Source organism: Anabrus simplex, chromosome 1 (assembly GCF_040414725.1).
Source record: "Anabrus simplex isolate iqAnaSimp1 chromosome 1, ASM4041472v1, whole genome shotgun sequence".
Classification (NCBI taxonomy): Eukaryota; Metazoa; Arthropoda; class Insecta; order Orthoptera; family Tettigoniidae; genus Anabrus; species Anabrus simplex.
Genome location: NC_090265.1, coordinates 971,019,750 through 971,044,696, shown reverse-complemented (window position 1 = coordinate 971,044,696; position 24,947 = coordinate 971,019,750). Strand labels below are relative to the sequence as shown.

The window sequence follows — 24,947 nt, the reverse complement described above, 5'->3', positions numbered from 1 at the left end:
TCCTCGTTTTCAACTTTCTTATCGCATCTCCCTTGATGACTTACTCTCTTCACTCCCGACAGTATTAGGTTTTCGAGGCCTAGCGAGTCTTTCATCCGATCCTTCGGGGCCCTTTATTTTGTAGATACCCTCATTCTTCGAGGGGTTTGATATCTTCCTTTGTCCCTTCTTGTTAGTATTAAGAGGGGATAGTCACCTATTTGCACTTCCTCGCCACTCTTGCGTCTATGGCAATTGAAGGGATATTATTATTATTATTATTATTATTATTATTATTATTATTATTATTATTATTAAATTTACTTCAGATCGCGTCGGATGATTCTGGCGTAACAGGAATCATATTGGCTTGCTAATCTATTCCACAACAACCCGAGACCAGTAATAGGTCAGTAAAGGAGACACCAGAGACATGACATAATCAAGATCAGAGCCACAGGATATTTTTTGTGTGATATTCTCTTGAACTGTAATCGCACATAAGTCTCATTATTTTCTTGCTCTCCTAAGCTTAGATTCCCTATTGCTGAACAGAACAATGCCTCTCGCACAATCGAAAACTCACTGAAGTGTTCATTTTCTTTATTTTCTGGGGATGTCTAGAAATCTGCCTTGAATCTTCTTTCCCGCGCCTGTGGGAGCGAGGGTGCAAACTGTGTCGCACATGTGGATTGGGCCAGTTTTACGGCTAAGTGCCCAATCTGACTTCAACCCCATCTGCAGGTATTGAGCATTTCTGTGGTAGTTGGTAGTGTTATGTCTTACTTAAATGAAGAGACAATAATAATAATAATAATAATAATAATAATAATAATAATACAGTAATAATAATACAGTAATAATAATACAGTAATAATAATACAGTAATAATAATCGTATGGCCTCAGCTACCGTGTGTAGACATTTCAATTTGACGCCATCTGCCTGTCAACTCGTCAATTTCGACGTTCCGTTTTACTCTAGACCCACTAGATGGCAGACCGCGTAAACCGAAACTGTCTTTGGCGTCTATGGCTGAGATTTAATGAAGAGGTGTATTAAGACGATCACAAATTCCCAGGCCCAGAATGTGAGGAAATAATTAACCACGGCTTCATCCGCTCTTCTCTCACCTGCTACAAGTAGCAGTGTCTGACGGAAGTCTCCTGCGTCCCCAACCCCTCCGCGCCAGAAAGGGGGACTTCTAGTCGGCGAGCAAACTCCCTAAATTGCAAGTCATGCACATGTCCGCTCACGGACCGCTTTAAGACAGAATATATTCAAGCATCGAGACCTGCAACTTTTCTACTACAGTAACATGTGTGAGGCATGGAAGATCGGAATTCAATTCCTCCTCTCTTTGCGAAAACGATTATTCGTTAAGGTTAAACATTATCAATGGTAGAACGTAGGAAATAAAAATCAATTTGTACTACGCGTAAGATCGGAAATTTTGTTTTCTACAAGTAATGTTTTGTAAGATTTATCACTAGGACCAGTATTACCGCGGACATTTGGCCCTTTCCCTAAACTAGATTCTAGTGCCTTCTCCCTCGACTTAAATATCAATTTGTGAAGGAAGTAAGGCAAAACATACATATGGTGGCTTTCCGAAACACCTGTTTCGTAAAATAAACGTAAAAGCGTTTCTTATGACTACCTGTTATACCCATTGACGGGAAAACAACTTACGTGTATTATATTTTTATCGACAATTTAGTGAGGAGTTTACAAAAAGCTGCAGGATTGCCAGATATTTGTTTGTTTGCGTAGAGAATATTTGTCTCAAATTCCGTATTCAGGTTAGTCTATGGATACTGGTGTTGCATCATCTGTTTCTGCGATGTACAGTAAGAAAACTACAACTAATGTATGGTATTTGTTTTGTCCTATCATCCTGAAGTTACAGTCCTGTTATTATGAGAATGATTTCTTTGATAATTCGTTCCAGAACTTCCTTTATACACATTACATATCCCAACCTGGGATGGGTGAATGTCTAGTAGTGAGGCGGCCGATCTGACTCTGGAACGGGGAATTTAGTTCTGGCGAGATAGAAACACCCTCTGTATAGTTCCAAACCGGCGCGGCGGTAGAAAGCGCCAGGATTAATCAGCTGGTTGTGACCGTACATGACGAACTCGGAAGATCGGAATAACTCGAACAGGAGTCGAAATGGCGCCCTGCATGTCATAAGAAAAAATTATAAATGAGGCGAGTAGTCTGGTACCCAAGTGCGGCGTACGTCGCGTTCTACTGTCGACTCCATCAGAGTATAATTTTAAACATATAACCTTCTTGATCCGCACGTTGCTATTTCTTGATGGATGTAGGATCCATCCATCATTTGGCACAGGCTGAAGTAAAATGTAACTTCCACTGAATATTTATGGCTCTGACACGGAGTCATGACGGTCTGAGCACGACTGAATGATATGAAAAGTACTACTGCTGCAGTAGCAATTTGTGGCTCAATGAGAAAAGCAGTGACAAACTACCTCGCTCCTCATCTTACCCAGTACGCCTCATAGTAGCGCCGCTATCGAGTTGTGTGGTTTCCTTGTAACTTCATAATCTTAAGGGGTGCAGTCTCCGGGCTGACGTTTCATGTGTAACATTTGAGCTAGCACCTTCCCCCACAGTAAACAACACCACTAGAAATAAATGAGTCTGCGAGAAGATAACTCAAGGGCATGGTGGAAGAAGGGTCCATCAAAATGAGTTTTCGGATTTTCCGTTTTTTTTTAAAATGTGATCGGTGACAATCTGGTACAATTATTATTAAACGTTTTGCCGAGAAATTAGCTCAACCTTGTTAGTTTTATCATTGAATAAGTGCAGGTGTCTTGCTGCCTTTTCTTGGTGCAAGAAAATTCTATTCCATTATAGTACCCAGTTTCGGATCGCCAGAATCTGAGGAGAGAGTATTCAGTGTATTGGCAATTTGGCATATACAGATTAAGGCGAAAACAAATCAACAAACTATCATTTGAAAGGAACTGTTTTGTAATTAGTCGTAAGATGCTCACGATTTTTTCGATAAACCCCAGTGAGGCAGTCTGCTATTTGTTGTCGTTCTATTCACAAGATCAGGCTTCGATCCTGATTGAGGTTGGTGGCATTTAAAAGTATTTAAATGCGACAGCTCCATATCGTTGGCTTACAGCTTGTTAAAGAACTACTGTGGAACGAAGTTTCGGCACCTATCAGTCTCCTAAAATCTACATCAATTTAAGGATCGTTGAACAGGTATCTTTATTTTCTTGGCATCTTACGTGTACTCTAGACAAATGTTACAGATGGATTGTCCTTCACAACTTCAATGTAAACTCTTTCCTTTTACAGTATGTGCATTATATAAACTGAATTCATGTACAGTAATCGTGCTTGTACAAAATGTACTTGAGTTATAGTAACACCAAGCTACTACGGTGTAAATTTTGGAAAATATTTGCTGTATTAATTTCGATTGAAAATAACAGGGTATCATTGGTGAAATTATTTCTATCGAGTGCCTTTACACTTAAATTCTTCCGAACAAGCAGGTGTAATGGGCCTGTCATCCCAGCCATCCAATTCTCAGTCATTAAGAATGACCAGCTGCACAGCTTAATCATAGCTTAATTAGTCACACTCTCGCCGACCTTCTCGTTTATCATTTATGAGTGCTTAACTATGATAGATCCGTGTCATTTTACAGCAGAAATTTCGACACTTGGACGTCTCTTGAAATCTATCTATCTATCTACTAACTTGCATATAGATGTGCGTGTGTGTTTCACATCTTCTCCTGAACCACTGGAACAATTTCAACCAAACTTTGTACACATATGGCTTATTACGTGGAGAAAACCACTGTAGATTAAGACATCCCTAGCGGTTGGGGTGGGGAGGGGGCGACATAAAAATAATCTAAAATACTGTCGAATCCATATATGAATAGTAACACGCCGGATGTCGTTAAAGTCCCCCATCAACATGGCGGGCGGGGGGAGGAGGGAGGAGAATGGTTGAAAAAGAAAATATCCAAAATGACCGAGATTATGGATGTGTGTGTGTGAATGTTCCAGCATAGCATAACTTTCAACAAAACTTGCTACACATATTACTTTCTATCTGGAAAAATACTGTAGGGGTAAGACACCCCTAGGAGAAGAAGAGAGAGATATGTAAAAGTGGTCGAAAAGGACAGTTATTAGTGTCGGGGTCGCTGAGAAATTGTGACACACTAGATGCCGTTTAAGTCAAGTTCAGCCTGTCGGCATTGGGGTGAAAAACAAATGTCCAAAATGACAGACAGTGTTGAATCCACAGTTTTGACATTCCCAGTGACAGTTGGAATTGAGTGCATCGTGTCTACAGCACGACGCGTAAATACATTACGTACAGTTTTAACTCTTATTTGTCTGAAATGATCATCTGCTTCGTAGACAATCTGGGTTGCCACAAGGACAAATTTTAACACAAAACTAAATAATCTCAAAATAAACACACAACAATAACTGAATCTACAAGAGAGTTCGTAAAATATCAATGTATATGTTCAGTCCTCAGCCCTAAAGCTGGTTGGATCCTCAACAGTTCCACCATCAGCTGTCATAGATGGCCCAGGCATCGCTGAAGAGGCGTACTAGGGAAATGAGGAGTGAGGTAGTTTCCCGTTGCTTTCCTTACCAAGCCAGAAGTTGCTATTACATATCAGTCTGCCAAGCCCACTGAAATGCATGCATCAACCGACCGTATGAGCAACATTTTCACACCATTCATGACAGGGACTGGCTGCATAAGGAATGGCATTACTAGCATCACTCATACCTCAGTCACTTTCACGTTGTCAAAGCAAGGGATACGACTGAGACAGGTCAATGAAAGTAACAAAATTGCTGTAGCCCATACCAGAAGACATAGTGCACTATAAACACTAGGTCCCGCCAGCAAATGAACATCATAATAAAGGAATCCCAAAAAAAATCACTTCAAACAGGCAATAGGCCTACAAATCCTAAAAGTAAGCATTCAAAATAGTACCAGAGCAGAGCCGGGGACTACAGCTAGTAGCAAAGTGACGTTAAACTACTGCTACTATTCTTGGTTCGATTTTTTTTCTTCCGAAAAACAGCGTGATTGATACATACTACAAACATAAATCTTCATTATAGACTTATGAGTTGACGTTCAACGTTCAGTCTGTAAGCCTCTGAATTTACTAAACTCCGCCGCAATTCTGTATTTGTAACTAGCCGTGTGGCCTCTTGTAGTTCGATACATCTTATCTGAGTCTAGCCGTCATCGTCTTGGTCTCCCTCTACGTCTCTTACCCTCCATGCCAGAGTCCACTATTACCCTAGAAACCCTACGTATCATCCCCTATTCGCTTCGCATGATATCATCCAAGTCTGTAAGCCCTTAACAGATTTCGTACAGAAGTCGGCAGAACCAAAGTAAATTTGCGGAAGTGGGGCTTCTCAAGTGATTCATCACTTTGTGATTGCGGAGAGCAGCAGACGATCCAACATCTATGTCAGTGCGTTTTATGTCCTTCAAAGTGCACTATGAAAGACTTGATTGCAGCCTCCCCCAACGCTATTGACGTCGCCCAACACTGGGCAAGCATCATCTAGCTCTCGAATATTGTTGCTCTATCTGTGATTGTATAACAGACTTGTATATTTGTATAATAGGAATGCAGATATCTTGTTGCTTTTTGTTAAATAGCTGTAAGTAAAATTGACACTTCTGACACGAATAAAGAAAGATCCAAGTCTGTTTATACTTGCAGCTTGCTGGGCTGCGTGCTTCAGACGGTTGAGGCGCTGGCCTTCTCACCCCAACCTGGCAGTTTCGATCCTGGCTCAGACCGGTGGTATTTGAAGGTGCTCAAATACGTCAGCCTCGTGTCGGCAGATTTACTGGCACGTAAAAGAACTCCTGTGGGACAAAATTCCGGCGCCTCCGAAAACAGTAATAGTTAGTGGGACGTTAATCAAATAAAATAATAATAATAATAATAATTAATAATTATAATAATAATAATAATAATTAATAATAATAATAATAATAATAATAATAATATTATTATTATTATTATTATTATTATTATTATTATTATTATTATTATTATTATTATTATTATTATTATTATTATTATTATTATTATTATTATTATACTTCCAGCTTCATCGGTGATTCATTCCTAACTTAGCCTTTATTTGCTCATTCCGAATACCCTGCTGACATTGTTCCCACCGATCATTCTCGATACCTTCATGTCAGTTACTTCTGACTTACGAATAAGGTATCCTGTGTCCACCCAGCGTTCACTCCCGTAAAGCAAAGTTGGTCTGAAAACAGACAGGTATAAAAGTAGTTTCGTCCGCGAACAGACTTCTTTCTTACAGAATACTGTTGTGATCGCAACTGCGAGCTCACTGCATTATATTTGCTGCACCTTGATTCAATATCACTTACAAAATTACCATCCTGGGAGAATATACATCCTAAATACTTAAATTTGGCTTATACCTGCTCCACCTCTGTATTCCCAATCTGCGAAAATTCGGCATTTTGGTTTTTGACGGATCTTAACATTTTCATGACCACTACGCACCGAAAAAAGTGGGTTTCGCAACCTGTGATTCAGGACAGTGTTTCCTTTCAAGGCATTTGAGCCACAGACTTCATAAAAAACGAGATTACGTTACTCGCCTCATTTGAATCTAAATGAGAGTTACAGGCCTGTTTCCTACCCTTAATTTAATTGCCCTCATCCTTTTTATCAAAGCCTGTTACTGAACGACATTTTTCGTACTCCCTTATATTCTGGTAGCTATATAATATGTTTTTAATCCCAACTTGGCAGGTTCGATCTTGGCTTAGTCATAGCCTCGTGTCTGTAGATTTACTGGCACATTAAAGATCTCCTGCGGGACAAATTTTCGACACCTCGGCATCTCCGAAAACCGTCAGAAGTAGTTAATGGGACGTAAAGCAAAAAAACATTATGCTTTTCACTTGTCCTGCCTATTCAGTATTTGTTGCCGCACCTAGCGTGTTATTTTGAAGGCCCCTGCGAATATTGTGTACCTTATACTGTCGTAATTTGGGTAATGTTAACCGATTGATGCAATTGTTTTTGCCAAATGTGGCAAAACGACCATAACATTTAGATTACTAAGTTTCAAAACGCAAGAAATATTTTCCTCAAAAACTGGGATATATTTTCTTGATTGTCTAGGTTTAAACATTGATAAATTCCTCTCGTTTGTTTACGTCGCGAATGTAATTAAAATTCAGTAGTTTTTCCAGTGTGAAATGTGTCAACTTATTTACACTGACAAGCGTTTGACTCAAACTATGAAGTGGTATAATCCATTACCAAGACAACGTGTACCGGTACTGAATGACACTGTATACTTGTTATAAGAAGACGCGCTCCATATCGCAAGAAGTATTGATCATTTCTAATTTTATTCTTGTTGTTTGAAATAGTTTGATTTCAGTTCTTCCTCGTGTGAGAATAGAAAATCCATTTTGATACGCCAGGCATGCTACCCTCATTGGGGCCTCTGCAACACTTCATGTCCCTCTACTGACAACGAAGTCTGCAGGATGAACAGAGGTTGTGCAGCTGTGTGTTGGGACCTTGGATGCTTTAAGAAGAGTTGATGGCCGTTTTCTATCCTGTGTTACGAAAGTATTTGAAGGACCTTTCCCTAGCTGAATGAAAAATTATTTCGGTGGGCTTTCAAATCTTCATATCCTCTTTCTCAAGACAATGTTTATGATTTTAAGTTCTCAATTCTTGTTCAGTCTACCGTGCCATTTTATTTGAGTTTATGAGAATGGTTTGAATATTTGGCGAGGAAAGCGAATATAATAGCCGACATATGTCTACAAACTTATTGGAGACAGTAAACCAGAGGGAAATTTATGAACATGTAACCCCATTTACATGAGCCGTTGGTTCTTGTGCAAATCGACTTTATACTCATGCGTTTCGTCCCTAAAATCATACTGCAATGAACTATATTGATATTATCCCCATCGGCTACTTACAGTCTTGGATGAAGATTTTCCTAACAGTTATTTTTTTGCATCTTTTCAAAATACCATGCTGCATAGCTTAGAACAATCAGAGGCAAATAAATGATTAGAAAATTATAAAAACTTGTGTACAGTAACACCATTTTTACAAGTTTCAAATATATTGATAAGACTTGTTATAAATAGCTTTCTTTTCGACCTTTTTCCCGTTTATCTGGAGTTGGCACTAATGTGGATTAAATTCAGTGTTTGTTTGTTATTTTTGTTTGCTTGTGGTTTAACGTCGCACTATCGCACCGAAGGATATAAAAAGGTACATTCGAATGCAGCGGCCGTTGTTCCAATGAGTGCACAGCCCCAGCATTTGCCTGATGTGAAATTGGAAAACCATGGAAATCAATGTTCAAGAACAAGGCACCTGAAATTCATGATATTCCTTCTGAATTACCAGAAACCAGCATGATGAGGTTATTCCATTTAGTGTGTTAAGATGTATGATACAGGCGAAGTGCTATCCGATTTTCGGCAGAACGTTGTTATACTGTTACACTTATTCTTGTTATACGGTACCTATTCCCAAGAAAGCCGGTGCTGAATAGTGCGAAAACTACTACTGTACGCCATTAGTTTAGTATCTCACGCCTGCAAAATATTAACGTGTTATTTACAGAAGAATGGAAAGACAAGGTGAAACCGAGTTGGGAGATCAGTGCGACTTCACAAGAAATGTAGGAACACGTGAAGCAATCCTGACTACGTCTAATCTTAGAGGTTCGAATTAAGGAGGTGAAGCCCACGTGCACGGCATTCGTAGATCTACAACAGGCATTCGATAATACTGACTGGATCCGAGATTCTCAAGGTGATCGGGTTCAGATACCGAGAACGTAGAATTATCTACAATCTATATAAAAATCAGTCTGCGGTGATAAGAATCGAGGGCTTTAAAAAAGAAGTAGCAATGCAGAAAGGAGTGAGGCAAGGTTGCGGTTTACCAATTCCCCTCCTTTTTGATTTTTATGTAGAACAGACGGTAAAGAAAATCATATGAATTTGGAAAGGGAAAAGGATAGGTTACCTAGGAGAATAATGGACTCTGTTATGGAGGGTAAGAGAAGTAGAGGGAGACCAAGACGGCGATGGTTAGACTCGGTTTCTAACGATTTAAAGATAAGAGGTATAGAACTAAATGAGGCCACAACACTAGTTGCAAATCGAGGATTGTGGCGACGTTTAGTAAATTCTCAGAGGCTTGCAGACTGAACGCTGAAAGGCATAACAGTCTATAATGATAATGTATGTATGTATGTATGTATGTATGTATGTATGTATGTATGTATCGAAATCCAAGGAGAGGAAATCAAAACCCTGAGACATGCCAATGATATTGTTCTTTTATTTGAGACTGCAGAAGATCTGGAGAAATTTCTGAATGGTACGGACAGGGTCTTGGGGAAGGAGTAGTATATGAAATGGAGTGCAGTCGAAGTCGGGTGATGCAGGAAACATTAGATTAGGAAATAAAGTCTTAAAGGAAGTAGTGAATATTGTTACTTAGCTAGTAAAGTAACTAACGGTTACATAATTAAAGACATAAAATGCAGACAAGCATACGCAAGAAAGAACTTTAAGAAAAGACATTTGCCCACTTCGAACATTGATATGAGAATTGGAGAGATGTTTTTGAAGACCTTTGTGTGGAGCGCGGCATTGTATGGAAGTGCAACATGGACGATAACTAGGTCAGAAAGGAAGAGAATAGAAGCTTTTGAAATGTGGTGTTACAGAAGAATGCTGAAGGTGAGATGGATAGATCGAATCATGAATGAAGAGATACTGAATCGAACTGGTGAGAGGGGATCGATTTGGCTCAATTTGACGAGAAGAGAGAGTGATAGGACATATTAAGACACCGAGGAATTGTTCAGTATGTTTGTAAGAACAGTAGGGGTAGACCAAGGTATGAATATGACCAACGGATTAGAGCAGATTTAGGATGTGGTAGTTACTAGAAATTAATAGCACAGGATAGGGTGGCATGGATAGTTGCATCTAACCAGTCCAATGACAGATTAATAAATAATAATAATAATAATAATAATAATAATAATAATAATAATAATATCATTATTATTATTATTATTATTATTATTATTATTATTATTATTATTATTATTATTATTATTATTATTATTATTATTATTATTATTATTATATAATCACAGCTAGACGCGCAGATCGCCAACGTGCGTCAAATAGAAAGACCTGCACCAGGCGAGAGGTGAGCCGAACTTCTCCTCCGGCACTAAAAACCATCACAAATATTCGCAATGGCTGCCATCTAGTCTAAACTAAATACATAGGAACTGGCACTTTATAAAATACAATAAAAATATTTAACTTTTTCATATACTTCGTACGAGGGCGGAAAAAGTCGTGGCAACGCAGTCTCCGGACACTCGCAAGAGATCGGACATGCACAAATAGAATATGAGAGCGGCCAGGTGACTATGTGTAGTGAGCATTTGACGGGCATCCAGTTGGGAGTGTTGTTGCTGTGTGGCGTTGAAGTGAAGTATGTCTATTTCACCGCTCTAAAGCATGCTTTCAAAAAGTGATCAGCGTTCGTGGAATAAAATGAGGGTTGCCCGTGGCAAAAATGCACCAACATGTTATCGAGGATTACGTGAAGCCTGTGTCGAGAATGCATTACCGTATAGGACGGTTACACTATGGGTGAAGGCGTTTCGCGTGGGTCAGAATGCGAGTGCGGGTTTGCACCGCACAGGTCGGCCGTCCATTCCTCAAGATCAGATTGGTCTCGTTTCTTTAGATCATAGATGGATTGTCGGGAAATTACCCGTAGAGGTTTTACTCAGTCATCAGTGTGGTACATACTGTCTTGGGTTTCACATCAACCCACCGACGTACAGAAACGGCACCGGCATGCACTAGCTGGCATCCGCCTGGACTGATACCCCAACGAAGGAGACTTATTTCTGCAGCGTACTGTCGCCAATGGTGAGACGCAGGCACGATCTTACGAGCCTGAATTACAGAGTCCGTCGAATGAATGGCGTCACCCTGGTTCGCCATGTCCACAGAAATTACGACAGGAACCCAGTCGAGTGAAGCTTATACTGATTGCGGTATACGACTACGAGGGTGTTATTCTTAGGCATGCTGTGCCTGTGGGACAAACCGCCATCCGTGATGCTACTGCCGATTTCTGGAGCGATATCGGCGTCCAGCTATGCGGCGCAGACGTCCATGTTCATTGCGATGCGATCGCTTTATCGTGCGAAATGACAACGCACGTTATATCGTAAACAATGTCAAGCTCTTGTTGCAACGGTGGCATTGGGAGGTCTTGGAACACCCTTCATACTCACAACACACGAGTCCTTGTGACTACGACCTGTTTTCGAAGTTGAAGGAACCTCTCCGAGGGAGCCGATTTCCTGACGTGGCATCTGTACTCCGCGCGCTAGGGCGCTCCGTCGTCGTCACAAACAGAACGCCTTGCCAACGGTCCCCAACGGCTTCCCGACATTTGGCGAAAAGTAATAGACTTTGCGGGTGGACTACAGTGAAGGAATGTTCATTAAATATTGCGTCCTATCAATATTGCCGCTGCCTTATTTACAACCCCCGCATTACGCCAGCTACTATACGTGGTGTAGAAGTAGCGGAACTGCCTCTTATCCAGAACCCTAAATTCGATTCTCGACCAGTTCAAGAATTATATTCTGGAGTGAGAGCAGGAACAGGCTTTACCGAAGTCTCGTGAGAAAAAACTGAGGAGTCAATACATATAAGAGAGAGCGAAGCCTTTCACGAAAGCCAAGCAACACAGTTAAGATATCATGCTGCCCACGTGATAGTGGAGTACCTGCGGGACACCTGGCTGGAGCCTCCGTAGCGTATCTGTTACCACCGTTAGCTGTCGTCCTCGGGGGCCCGGGTTCGATTCCCGGTACTGACACAGATTTAAGAACGGCGGGAGGGCTGGTATGTTTACAATGGTACATACAGCTCGCCTACATTGGAGGTGTGCCTGAAAAGAGTTGCACCACCTCGTAATGAGGATATCAGAACTCTTGGCAGGTCTGTATGTGCTGTATGTGCAAAGGGTTTTATATACTACGGCTATTCTTTACCACGACATACTGAATTCTGCTTTCTCGGTCTCTACCTTACTGGAGTGAGTTTGCTGCGTGGAAAAACGCATAACTATAAGCTTGCATTCGGAAGACTGCATTCGAACCCCACGATCTGCAGCCCTGAAGATGATTTGTCCATTTTGACACAGGCAAATATGAGGCCATGGCCACTTTCCTAGTTCCAGTTCTTTCTTATCCCATCGCCGCCGAAAACCTACTCTACTTCACGTTAAGTTAAACCACCACCTCCATTTTGGAGGAATAGGGGTTGCAATGGCACATTGCCCCTGGTCAAGTTTATTTAAGTAATATGTTGCTTGTTGTTTAAAGGTCATCGGCCCATTTAAGTAATAATAGGGAGTGATAGCCGTATGAGGTTGTCATTAGCTCTATGGTTTGGATTCCACGTAAAACCGGAGGTTTCGTGGCTACAATCACGCTGTCAACTTTGACCAAAAACTACTAACTCGCTAGCTTGTCCAAGTGAAAGGAACATACATTATAAAAGATAAACGCAGATAAGTATTACAAGAAATGCCCTGAAACAAAAACGTTTTTTGCAAGTTGCTTTATGACGACGTTGGGACAGGAAAGGGCTAAGAGGGCGAAGGAAGCGTCCGTGGCCTTAAGCTACAACCCCAGCATTTGGTTGGTGTGAAAATGGAAAACCACGGAAAACCATCTTCAGGGCTGCAGAGAGTGGGGTTCGAACCCACTATCACCCGAATACTGGATACTGGCCGCACTTCAGCGACTACAGAAACAAAAAATAAGCGTTATGATTAATCAGCCTCACAGGCTAATGATTAAATGTTACAAAGGCTAGAGTAATGAATAAGAGACTAATATCGTAAACTAACGCCGATACTGGTAATCATAGTAGTGCCCCCTACGCAAGCGGTCTACTGAATGGATCACAAAGGTACTGGGAGGGCTAGTCTCGTAGCAGATGTATTGCTCATAAACAGACGAATATAGACTTCATCCTCGAAGGTCAAGTTACAGTCTAACACCTCACCTTGATATTTTGAAAGACATGCCGCATAAAAATGCATGCTTATTTAGACGGAAGAGAAACGGAGGGGTTGGAAAAACCCGAAGTGACCCATAGAGACCTCCAAACAAATGTTTTACATGATGACCATGAAATGAATCCGGGTACAGGTTCCATATATATACAAAAATAAGCGAGATAGGCATTAACTGGTGGCAATCGCATTCCACATTAAAGGACGTGTTTTATTGTGAATCATACTATGACCTTTGGAGAACGACGAGCAACTACGAATATCAATCAAGTTGAATAGATACAAGAAGCAGTAGGAGCATGTGTGACGCATGTTTTTCAGAAGATGCGGGTGGATAGACAGAATGAGACGGATCAGCCTTCAATCCAGCGGGCTCATTCACAACGAGCGATCTACGGCTCCGCCCCTCCCTCTCCCACCCACGCTCTGTCAATGGAATGGGGTGGTATAGTGAGAGGGATTCTTCCCACGCCACTACACGCCCGCGTACCCTTACATCACATCCCGTCAGCTGGGAGCTACAGTTAAGCTGGCTAACAACCAGTCGAGAGGCCTACCACAAGCTCGAATACCAAGTACAAATGAAGGTGCACAGAATATGAGTCAGACTGAGCATCTGAAAGTAAGGTAGCGTGGCTCTCAATACCAGCCAAGATGTTCTCGAAGCTAGTTGACTTGGGTGCATCATCATTATTATGGTTTAAGTTTCCCCAGGGTTTTGTTCCCTAAGACCGACAAAGTGGCTGCGCGGTTTGGGTCACGTAGTCATCCGCTTGCATTCAGGAGATAGTGGGTTCGAACCAGATTGTCGGCAGCCCTTTATATGGTTTTCCGTGGTATCCCATTTCCACACCAGGCAAATGCTGGGGCTTACCTTAAAGTCTACCATTACTTCCTTCCCACTCCCAGCCCTTTCCTATCCTATCGTCGCCATAAAACCTGCCTGAAAATGAAAATCCACAGCCTGTTTCCAGTCATTCGATCGGGTCATGAATGGAATGAATGAATGAAGCCCCCATCTAGCGGTGAGGATACGAATTGTGCCGGCTGCCGAAGCCTGTCGCACTCCTCTGGGGCAATGATTAATGAATGACATAAAATGAAATTATATTATAGTGTATTGCTGGAGTGAAATATGACAGGGAAAACCGGAGTACCCGAAAAAAAATAACAAAAAAAACAAAAAAACCGTACCACTTCCGCTTTGTCCAGCACAAATCTCACACGGAGTGACCGGGATTTGAACCACGGAACCCAGCAGTGAGAGGCCGGCGCGCTGCCACCTGAGCCGCGGAGGCTCAATACCTGCTTGGGTCTGTAAAATAAAAGTTCTCTATGCATAGAGTATAAGAAAATAATTATAGAAAACACACCATTTCCCTCGGCGTTCTATTGCTTAACATTTTTAAGTACATTAATAATAATAATAATAATAATAATAATAATAATAATAATAATAATAATAAGGCCTCATGTACCGTGTGCAGGCACTGTAATTCGGCGTCATTTAGGCTACCTGCGTATCAATTTCGAATTTCCCCTTTTACTCTATGACACGACAGAGTAAACTGGATTCCTAGTGGGAGATATTTTAGTTAATTTTATAGGATAAACACTATGTCACTAGATATCTTTTACATACCTACTCTTGTACGACACCAAGTGTCAAATGGATCCTTCAAAATTCAGAGAGAGATAGAGAGAGAGGCTTACTACTCCAAAGTGACAACTAATACGATTGATACAGTGGCCAATTCTATTCCTCTCCATCGTGTTTCTCTGCACATGTCCATAGTGCAGGTCCTCACATTCTCATATGGAGACTCTTGGATTCATTTCCAGCTGTTCCAAAGTTTTTATTTGAGGGGAGAGGGTTGGAACTGGTTTCACATGGCCTCGTCAACTGGGGAGTTAGATCATGATTCATGAAAGCCAAGCAATATGACGTGGCTGGACAGCAGTCATTTTAGTAAGCCCAATGCCCACGGGTTTATTTTCTTGTTTTGTTTACAGCACAGATTGATGATAGATATAAACAGGCCGATATATTTACCTATTATTTTTTTCTTCGAAAACGGCTCCTTCGAGGGCACCAACCAAGCCTCTGATTTCAATCCTACGCAATTCCAAAGATATTATCTTACCAATCAGTCGCAATTTCAGTTTATCCCTCCTTAACTCAATCAACCACCACCTAATTAAACAAGATTGCCATACCTTATGACCCAGAATGAAACTGTTACAATAAACTGGGAGTCTGGCACTGCTTCCAATTAGGCTACATATTCTAAGCTTCCTCACTATGAACGGGAACTTCCTCATTGAGATAATTGATGTTTTAAATATTTGACGAGATTATGATTATTAATCTATATAAAATCTTATCGTATCCGTAGATACGTACCCAAAGCAGACCCTAACAAAAAACGGTGTTGTGAGTGAAGTTCCAGTTCCTTAGGTTATTACCAATCCTTATTACTAGCTCTAGGCGAATGCCGGGTGAATTTTTTTAAAATGGTGTGTGGCCTGGTGCAGGTCTTTCGAGCTGATGCCCTATAAGCGACCTGCGCGTCTGTGGGGATCGAGCCCTACCTAAGATTAATTCTAATGCTGAAGAAGGCACAAACATCCAGCCTCTGAGCCAGAGGAATTAACCAATGAAAGAAAATCTCCAACACGACCGGGAATCGAACCCGGGACCCCTCGGTCCAATGCCAGCAAGCCAACCATTTAGCCATGGAGCCGCGGTGAAGACGTTGATTCAAGTATACACACGTACTCCAAACCTAGATCCAAACAGTCCACATGTTATCCAACAGTTTGTACCTTTAATACAGCGGGCTGATGGATCAAAACAGAGCCAACTCTATAATGAAAACATGACAGTCGCAATCACGGAAAAGATCCTGCAAAACCCGATACTCATGAGAAAAACAGTGCTTACTAATTTGAATTCGTATCAATCATATCAATATTTGTGGTCATTATTGTTTTAAGGAAAATAAGAGCCAAAATCCTCAATCGAAAAATTACTCTGTATTGACAGAACAATCTTCTCACTCTCAACAATCTAATGGCGACACTGACTTCGTCCAGAACACAATATACTGTATATGTAAAAGGATTAGTATGAGCAGTAGGCGAATGTTCCATGCCTTCGATGAACGCACCTCTCTATCCAGTCTAAAATCATTCGACTCTTCGAGTGTCGGCCTCCGGATCCCAAGATAGCGGGTTCAAACCCGGCTGAGGTAGTCGGATTTTTGAAGGGAGGAAAAAAGTCCATTCGACACTCCATGTCGTACGATGTCGCCATGTAAAAGATCTCGGGTGACACATTTGGTGTTTACCCGACAATGATTGATTAAATCTCAGCCATAGACGCCCAAGAGAGATCCGGTTTACTCGGTCTGCCATCTAGTGGGCCTGGAGTAAAACGGAACGTCGAAATTGACGAGCAGACAGCCAGATGGCATCAAATTGAAATGTCTGCACACGGTAGCTGAGGCCACACTATTATTATTATTATTATTATTATTATTAGACAAAATAATTACACAAGTAAGTTTAGGAGCAACTTATCCCGTAGCCGAGTGATTTCAAAGACCTGATTTACAAACAAACTATTGTTAATAACTTGCTGATCCAATACTAAATGGTCTCGTGCTTATATGCGAAAGCCAGCCCTCTGGAAGCCTCCCCCAACCCCCTCCCTTCTGGTACTTCCAGGAAAGGATCGCCTGGCCGGCCTGAGGACATGTGGCGGCCTCTGCTTGTATTTTCCTTTACGCCTGATGTCTCCGCAGATTTTCTGGAGGCGTATCTAGAAGGTTCCCATTCTAGCTACACCCCTAAAATACTAGGACATCACTAGGTACATAAAAGCAGACTCGCCGCGAGCGGGAGTAGTGGAGTTGTCAAGAGTTCTTTAGTGTTTGGAGTTGAGTTGCTGTTTTGCCGAGTGAAATGTTGAGTAGTTCAGTGTGAGGAGCAGTCACGTGGATTGATTTCGGGAGTTATCGGCCTCGTCTGAAGTCGAGCCAAGTGTACAGTCGTGCATCGTGATAGCCAACGCTCGTGTGTTGGAACCTGTCTGTTGGAACTGCTGCGTGAATAAACTCAAGATTATGGAAGAATCGCCCGTACGAGGTAAATACCAGTCAGCCGAGACTCGCTGTCAGTGTGAGGACAAGAAACTTTTGTAAATAGCCACTAATTAGCGAAGTATTGTCATTCATTGTCAAGTGTAACTATATACGTATGTATGTATACTGATTGGGTCATCCTAGATTAAATGACCAATGAAGTGTTTTATTCGTAACAATATTAAAAATTAATATCCCAGGATTCTAACACTTTGTAAGCTATGTGATGACATCCAGGAAATAATATTGCTGAGACGAGCGCAAAACGTATCAATGATTATAATCGCCAGAGATACGTCACCTTAATAGGAAAAGCGAAAAAACTATTTATGGCATGTAATGAACGCCCACGATGTTAAATTCAATTTAGGAGATCTGGACTGAGGATAGAGTATGTGTCCGTTTTCTTCGTTCTTCCCATCTAATCCCAATGCCCCTACCTTAAGACTTAACCTCAACTAGGTACCGTAATTACAAATGGAGATTCAAGGACAAAAAGGTAATGTCAACTGTAATTTATAACTTAGTTGCATATGTTTTACAAAATCTTATATTTAAGTTACTGATTTGTACTTAATAAAATGCACTTAAATCATTACAGTTCAGCGCATCCATGACATCCTACTGTTACAAAGGAGCGGCCACACATGGGCTCTCAATTAGGGAGAATAGGGATCACGGGGACCCTAGGTCAATTTGGCATTGCTCCCAGTTCCTTACGCTAGCCTAGGTGACCGTGGCCTTTAAGGTACAACCCCAGCATTTACCTAGTGAGAAAATGGTAAGTCACGGAAAAGCATTTTCAGGGCTGCCGACAGTGGGGTTCGAACTCGGTATCTCCCGAATGAAAGCCGACAGCTACGTGACCCAAACCGTGTAGAGACACGGTCGGTGACAATAACAAAGATAATAGTGCATTACCATAGTAAACGCGAGCGCGAATTCCATTCCCGTCAAATACATACATACAGTGCTTTTCTTAAAAAGGTGTAGGCCCGGCTTCTAGAGAAATGAACAGCAGCTTAATGAACACCTATTTTCGTAACATTCACCTAAGACATAAAAATCGAACTCTGTTAGGGGAGTAAAATACATCAGCACCTGGCGAGTTGGCCGTGCGATTAGGGGCGCGCAGCTGAGAGCTTGCATCTGGGAGATAGTGGGTTCGAACCCCACTGTCGGCAGCCCTGAAGACGGTTTTCAGTGGTTTCCCATTTTCACACCAGGCAAAAAAACCCTGAAGAATCATATGATCTGAAATAATCACCACAATCTACGAGTTACACTGTCGTCTTTCGAATGTATGTCCACGATAATCCTCGAAGAATACGGCTAGTTTCAGGTTTATAACGAACAACGTTAGGAGAGGTAGATCAAGAAATGCTAGGTGACAAGATTCCCATGCAACTGAAGTGAGCATACAAAAGTAGCTCTCCCTCGCATTGTATATGTGAATTAGCATAGCAAAGGAGGGCGCAGGAAACTGAAGTCAGGCGTACATAGACATTTTATCGCCATTTTCCACAACTCTGAACATCGTCACTTTTAACAAACCTTAGCCTATTACAATCATTACTTTTTATGGACCATAGTTTGTTCTCTCGGATGAACGCTGAATATTGGTCACGATGACTGAGCGTCTAGACACCGCCCTATTATTTTGAGTTTTTCTGGGCCATCAGTTCCCTCCTCACTGGGGCCCCACTCGCCAAGCACTGCAGCAGCAGTCGCCGTTCTTTCTCCTGCCTTGCTCATATTCATGGTCCACATACTCGCCAACTCTCTTAACTAATTCCTCCGCAAAAAAGCTTATATTGCCTTTAAATCACCCCTCTATCAATCATTCCCGGCTCATGTACTTCAATGAACCTCTTAAAACAACACAACTGACATCAGAGTTCCCACGGCATACATTGCAATCTACCTGGCCTAAATGCTTTCAGGGAGCAGAGTCTTAATCCTTAAGTCAGCAGCTACACAGGTAGCAGGCAACACGAAGAAACTACTCTTCAGACAGGTACGATCCATTCCATAAAAGGCAATACTCTCTCAGACAGATCCGCACATATTTCTACATGTACGAGCGACCATTTCCAGACAGTGACCTAAAGTCTCTTGAAAGGTTCTGCTGTGTTCTCTCAACACACCATCATTAAATATATGGAAGATAGCATAAGAGGTCGAATATATTTACAGGTAGGAAACCGTACGATTCGACAGAAGTGAAAAAAAAAGAGAAATGAATAACACCTCATCGGATGAGAATATCATGACTGCGAAAATGTTACTACTTGCGAGGACAATGTTTAAATAATGACTGGGTCAAAATACAGCTGATTTTCATGCAGATCAATTTTAATACTAAACCTATAGTTTCTTGTAGGCATATTTTAAATCTATAACAACCCACGTTTCAGTAGAACCAACATGTTTTCATAATAGATGCTTCAATATGAATTTAATCCCAACTTTATAATACCCTCTAATGACATAACTCCACAACGGACTAGTTTGTTAAGAGTATAATTCATATCTATGTATTTCCGTGAGAGAAATATAGTTGTACCTAAAAGTAAAACATTTAAAAAATGTCTATTTATTTATTTTATTTTCTATTTACTAGTGCTATGTTTATTAGAGGGAACATCTGCGTCAGTTGTGTTTCAAGATTCATCGTATTAAGAAGGTCAAACATGTGATCTGACTCGCAGCATGTATGAAATGAGGAAGGCTGAAAACTAGTAACACTGTCCTTACATATTCAGAAAACACTCGGCCCTCCAGTTGAATCTGTAAAACTAAATGAAAAAGTAAGTCGAGAATGGAACCAAAGGCTTTGCTGTAGCTAAGGAGGAAATAAGAGGGAAATGACAAATTTTGGAAGTCTCTCACCTGGAGATAAAATATGTAGGGAGAAAAAGGTGAAAGAGGAGTGAACAGGTAAACAAAAGAACAGGGTCCGCCGCAAAGTGGAAAGAAGGGCACTGATCCGGTTCGACCACATAGGGGTAAGAGAATGGAGAGAAGATGGTTTCAAAGAATGGGACAAAGGAAGCGAAAGAAATTCAAAACTAATGCAACGGTAGTGAATCGGGTGATACCTCGAAAATGTGATTTTACTCGGGACAGTATTTTATTTCTTTCCTTGCCGCAGTGACTGCAAAAGCATCTCTAGAAAACATAACATATACGACGTGTGTGGCCAAGTCTAGCATCGCCTTCACGTGTATGAACCAGGTTCGTGTTTACATGTCATATTGGATCGAAAAGCGAAGCACTCCACTGTCAAACGAGTCTTAGTGTCTGCAAATCACAGATATATCCTCTCACTCGGGTATTGACTGGCAAAGCTTGTGTGTTAATGGTCGATGGCATATCTGCCTCCAAAAGCTTCAGCAGCAGTTCAATGCGTACGAGTTCAGAGCAGTGCACGCCTACTTTTCACATACAGTATAGGAAAACGCCCCCATGGACCCAGCACATTTGTCGCAGTTGTTACGAAATAATCATTAATGAGCCTTAAGGCAGCATTCGGCTAGCAGAAGCAACAAAAATAACTTTTTTCAGATAGAGAAGGGGTGTACAAGTCTTTGCTATCAGGCCAAATACCATAAAAAGTTATTTCCTTGTAGCGAGGGTATATTACACTCGCTGTGATGACAGTAGTTCGAGCCCTAACAAGTCTATCTCCCAATAAGCCTACTTCATTTGACAAGTCCGAGACAAATCACTTCCGTTCTCTATCGTCACAGATATCCATATGATTAGTTAACTCATGGGGATTAATAAGCTAGATTGGAGCACGATTTGTTCTGGTCGATTTCCGACATAAGAGAAGTGTTACGAAAATATTGCAAGCTTTGGGCAGGGAGGACTTAAAAGTAAGGAGACGAGACGAGCTGCTTGACTAAATCCTCCAGATGTCCCCAGCTGTCAGTGGAGAGATGGCGTGGAATGACAATAGTAGACGACCGGAGTTTTAAAAGGTGGGAAAGATCACAATATGGAGATAATGCTGGAATTCTAGAGGACAAATTGGGGCAAATATTCATTTGTAGAAAGAGGAATTAGGGATTGAATAATTTACCCATGGAGATGTTCAAAAAATTTCCAACTTCTTTGAAATCCTTTAAGAAAAGACTAGGTAAACAACTAATAGGGCATATGCCACTTGGATAGCAGCACTAAATGCAGATCAATGGTGAATAATGATTATGATAGTAATCATGTAAAAATTATCTATTTCTCCATGTTTCAAACGGAGGCGACGATGACAGCACATTTTAGAGAGTAACAATTTCGATCCATATGTCAGTGCTCATCATTACAGGTTCCAACTATACTAAAAATTGATTTCAGTGACTGCCAAATTCAAACGGTGAAATTTTTTCCTACAAGCTGTGTGCTTATTACCATTCTTAGCCTCAAATATAGGCATGTATACAAGTACTGCAGTAATACAGGTTCATATATAACACATGCATTAAGTTCTTAAATCTGGAGAATACGATATGCTAAGCACCACCACCACCACCAGCAATTTGTGCGAATTAATTTCACGAAAACTTATACTTAAATTAAAAGTGTTCAAATTTGGTTACTACTACTACTACTACTACTACTACTACTACTACTACTACTACTACTACAACACAAGTCGGTAAACAATGTTACCATACTGACAAAATATTCAGTAAGATTTAGTATGACAGCCATTGTGCATGAAACTCTCCATATGGATGAGAATCCTAACTGTGCTCATCACAGCATGGCCGCCCGCATTTCCACTCCAACGACTGAATGCAACCTTAAAATTAATAGAAAGAGGACTAATTTTCATTTTGCACCGCAATGGACAATGAGCAACATAAGGTATCCATAATAAACCTATCAGCACAAATGTTGAAGTACAACAAAGTGAACAAAGGGGAAAACAGAACGAAAGACTAATTAAGTCTTGAGTTTCACTTCTGCCTCGAATCAATCTGCAATGGAGGGAACAATTCAGCTGCTTAGGAGGCGTCTATTACCGAGTGTAGGGATGAACTACCAATGACTATGCTTCCAAAACATGTAGTCTCAATTAGGCCAATCAGCTGAAAAACTTCATTCCAGGAGTGACCTTGAAAGAGAACATCGGTCATCATCTCCTTTCCCTCTGGTTCTGGAATGCCATGTCACGAAGCTGGTGGCCTAGTGAGAGCCGCTCGGTGAGTTCTAGCTTGTGAATGAGAACGAGCGGTGGCATTCCTTGCACTATCCTTGCCTCGCGTGCTCAAAAACTCCCCTCTCAGGAAGGCACTTCCGGCGCGGCGCGGCAGCCAGCCATGCGGGACTGCTAGTCGCTCCCGCCACCTCGTTACATAAGGCAGGCGTATGCCGAGCATTGGAATGCGAACTAGAGTTCCGAGTTGTACTGTCAGGTACGCCAACAAACATGTTGGTCTCCTCGTTCTCCACAGTACTAAAGCAAGTGGTCAGACAAACTGAAAGTTTGTCTCAACTCTTCTTCACATCAACAAAATTATGCAACAAACCTAGATAGATTTTAACAGTATGCTAAGTAAACAACTAATAAATTAAAGGTAACACAAATATGAATAACGAAAGGATGGGTCCCATTGTTATGCACCACATGTCAACCTTATGTTGAGAGGGTTAACCTCGATAGTTACGAGTATAATTTAAACTTCAGTACGGTATGTGCTTAATGAACGGAACTAATTGAAAAATATAACTAAAGAGTATACACCATGGAAACAAAACTTAGAAAAGTAATGAAAACTGAAATGAGTAGGTTCATGGCAAGAATCCATCAGCAGCCATCTTGAGTTCCTCTAAGAAACAACTAGGCATGCGTTCTATGCAGTATGACTCAATGCAGTACATAGAATTAATGCCTTTTCACGTATGCATATCAGAAAAGTGAAATATCCCAAGTCACGTGGAAGTACAGACTGTCACACTTTCTTAAGGAAGGCTGAGGTACGTATCCCGACCAAAGAATAATCTTGCAACATAAACCTGTAACAGTATGTTAAAGGCGAGAGTATGACTTTCCCGTCATTCAATAACACTGACTCTTGAATTGTAATGCAGATAACGCCCAAATGCCATTGCAGTTGGAAGGGAAATTCCATCACTTATGGGCTATTTGCAATACCTCTCACCTTCAAGTCCTATCAACTTCCTTCATCAAGACCTTGTAAACACATGCGAAAGTCTGCATTATTTATAGTAAATGTAGGCAGAACATTACATAATCATAGCAAGTAACTGTACAGGTAAAGCTGAGCTATAAGTGGAAATTAGCAAGTCCATAATTAATCGTTCTATATTAATTTCTGCATAATCATGCAAAGAAAACATTACATATTACGCAGAGATGTTCTGTAGCATAATTTAAGCCAAAACTGACTAAATGCATAATGTGCAATAAGTTACTCACAGAATCAATTATACGATGCACCTCAGGCCATTGTGATACCGTACATAATCTTTCTACGACACATGTGAAGAACCTACACCCTCAGAAGTGCAAATAGAAATGATACGAAATGTGAATTTTAACTGTAATGGAAATACTCCCGAGTCCCGTCACTTAATGCTAAGTTTTGTTTGCTATGTTTTGGGCGGAAACGGGTCTCTGGCCTATTCTTGACGAGACAGTACTAAATATAACCAGCGCACAAGCGAGGGGTTAGGGACCCCGTGCGCCCAGGAATAGCATAGCTTCTCTCCCTCAGCTAGTCGCGCACAAACAAAAGTAATAAAAAAAGACTTCCCCGTTCCCATAGTTCAGTTTTTATTCCTCAAAGAGTTTTAAAAGCAGACAGGATGTGAATGAAGATGGCGGTTAGTTCCTACTATTAACAACACACACTCACCCGAGTTCCACTATCGATCCCTCGCTCGCAGTCTGTTAACTCCAAGGTCTACAGCTACAGCAAGCAACGCACATGGACTGAGAGCCACACAACACCAGACGGGACGGCCGCGTCAGGCGCACTGGCTAGGCTGCCTGCTGGCGGCTACACCACTCACTCATTGATGAGGCGCTGCCAGCCCTGCGAGTGCGGCGGAGGGGGAGACGTGAGGGGAAGAAAGATCCGCCTCTGTCTGGGTTCGAGAGTTCTACAAAACCGACCCGTGGACGTACGGCCAGTTTGTTTCAGCTACCATAATATTTTCTGCAGATCCAGCTACAACAATAATATGGTCTTTGTTGAGAAATAGATTAAATGATAAGTGTGTAACACAGTACGATCCGTGACGGATTAAACCCTGTAGAAGCCCCTAGGCAATTGAAACCTTGGAGGGCCCCCTCGCAAATTACCTCTTAGAACGTTTTTGTTTTACCGACCAACAGTTTTAATAAACCAATTTCATTACAGAAAAGAAACACAGTTATTGATGTTGTTATACAAAATAGCACACTTTATTTAACAACAGGTATTGAGTATCAGGCCTAATGTTATAGAATAAAAATGAATAAATATGAATTTCAATGAAGCAATAACATTTTTAACATCTTTTCATAATTTATTTGAAGTCTATATTTTGCAAAACGTCGTATTCACTGGCTATTT

At 41.2% G+C, this 24,947-nt stretch overlaps 1 long non-coding RNA gene across 1 annotated transcript in view; it reads right to left on the bottom strand.

Moving 5' to 3' along the window:
* The window catches only part of LOC136875289 (uncharacterized), a 340,845-nt gene extending 316,465 nt beyond the window's left edge, over positions 1–24,380 (bottom strand). The window contains exon 1 of the long non-coding RNA XR_010860419.2: positions 24,246–24,380. This is a non-coding gene — a long non-coding RNA (uncharacterized lncRNA). The remainder of the gene's footprint in view (positions 1–24,245) is intronic.
* Between the last annotated feature and the right edge of the window lie 567 nt (positions 24,381–24,947).